Below are 2334 nucleotides of genomic sequence, written 5' to 3' on the forward strand. Positions count from 1 at the left end.
TAGCATGAATAATAAACATTTATCATGATATAAGGAAATAAATAATAACTTTATTATTGCCTCTAGGGCATATTTCCTTCACTCCCCCCTACGGTACTACCGCCCAGCAAAGAGGACTAGAAGACAGAGGAAGGACTGGCCCAGCGCGGTACTGCCGGACGGGCTTAGTACGGTACTGCCGCGGTGGCAGGGCGGTACTACCGCTCTGGAGCGGTACCACTGCACCTACAACCGCTGTAGGTGCCGCTCAACCCGACACGAGAAATGCCCCCCTCGAGTCGAGGCGGTAGTGGCCCGGTACCGCAGCGGTACTACCGCTGAGGACCACAAGCGGTACTACCGCTGGGCACCGCGGTACTATCGTTGGGGCTAAAGACAGCTCAATCTGCAGGGTAAAAGACCTCCAACGACGCGGGAAGGCCCAGAGGGTGTGAAACGAAAGTGTACGTGATGATTCCACCCTAGCCAAACCAAAGCGGACCCCCTCTTGATAGTACAGTGACTCCTAAGAAACTAGTCCACCAACAAGAAACCAAAGAGCTACACCGTCTTGAAAAACACTCCGAGGGGAGAGAAATCGTCTCGAGCCAAAGGATGAAACTCTGAAACGCTCAACGCACAAGGTTAGTCCGCAAATATGTTGTCATCAATCACCAAAACTACATCGAGAGAGATATGCCTTAACAATCTTCCCCCTTTTGGTGGATTGATGACAACCAGGGATTTGCACAGGGAAAAGACATAAAAGTAAGGATACTTAGAACTAAAAAATATAGACGGGCTCCCCCTGAATGTGTGCACCTAGTTGGTAGTGCCTTTGGAATGCAAGACACACACATTCGGATCAACACTCCCCCTATATTTTATAGTCCAAAAATTCTAAGCACAGGATATATGAGAGCAGGGTATAAAACAGGATAAGCATGCAATTCATAAGATACTACAATACTGAATAGACATAGATAATAAGGTAACGATAGCATAGCATATGTCTCACATCATATGACTAGAACTTAGGTCTCACTGGCACCGAACCAAACCAAACCAAACAAAGACAACGAGAAAACACAAGACACCACAAACCACAAAGACACACTCGCAACACGGCAACAACACAAATCCCTAAACTCTCTCCCCCTTTGGCATCGAGACACCAAAAGGGCAAAGAGTGTTGCTACGGCTCCAGGTGATGGCAAGCTAAGAATCTCGAACATCACATCTCAGCGTGATCGTCTGCACCTCCGTCGTTGGTCGGAAACTGCTCGGCGTCTGAATCGGTCCAAGGGCAATACTGGTGAATCCATTCCTCCTCTTCAGTGATCTGCCCCTTAGAACCGCTGGCAACGGTCGCACCCAGGTGACGCATGAGCTCCTTGTGACGCACCCTGGCCTGCTTCTCAGCCACATGAGTCATGTACTAACCATGAGACTCCATGCAGAAAAGCTTCTTCATCTTGCGTTTAAGCTTCTTTGCCTAAGAAGGTTCTGCACTAGACGGCCCAAAGTCCTCCTTGTGATCATCGGCCGCAGCCCCACCCTCGGTCTCCATGTTAGCAGCAGTAGATGGACCCCCGGGTTTAAGCGCTGGGGTGCCCCAATTGTCCTTCTTCCTCAGACGCTTGATCTCATGAGAAACAAATTCTCCAGTTTCCAACATCACTCTAGGATAGACACATGCTCAGGCCTTCTCAATGAGCCTCATGATGAATGGACCATATATCGGGCACTTGCGCTCAGAAACGGCAGAGAATTCAGACCACATAACATGAGAAATGTCTAGGCTCTCTCCAGTGTTTGCTTCCTTCTCATGCTGGCAGAAAAGAAGCATGTCCACGAGATAGGAGTGGACCATATCTAGATTCCCGACGCGAGGGAAGAGAGTCTCACGGAAGACATGATGAAGGATGTCCAGATAGGCAGACAATTCATAGGTTTCCTTCTTAGTCACTGGGTGAACCTTCACAGTACAGTAGGGCCAAAGGGCTTGCTTGTGAGTGGATGTAGCATTGCGGTGAGGGCGGAAGCTGACTGGAGTCTCAAGCCCGCGATCTTCCACCTCAAGTAACTCCATGAAGGCCTGCCACTTGATAGAAAGCAACTTGCCATTGGTCATCCAAGTCAGAGTCCTATCGGCATCAATTCCAAGATGAACGGTAGCAAAGAATTGAGCCACCAAATCTGCATCAAAATCCTTATTGAACTGCATGATCATGAGAATGTTCAGCTGAGAACACATCTGAAGGGCTTCGCCAAAGTACTCAGGGTCCTTCTCCATATCATCCGTGTCGATGGAGCGTACATCAACATAGAGATTCTTCTTGGCCTTGATCACAT

The sequence above is a fragment of the Triticum urartu genome, chromosome 2 (assembly GCF_003073215.2).
Source record: "Triticum urartu cultivar G1812 chromosome 2, Tu2.1, whole genome shotgun sequence".
Classification (NCBI taxonomy): Eukaryota; Viridiplantae; Streptophyta; class Magnoliopsida; order Poales; family Poaceae; genus Triticum; species Triticum urartu.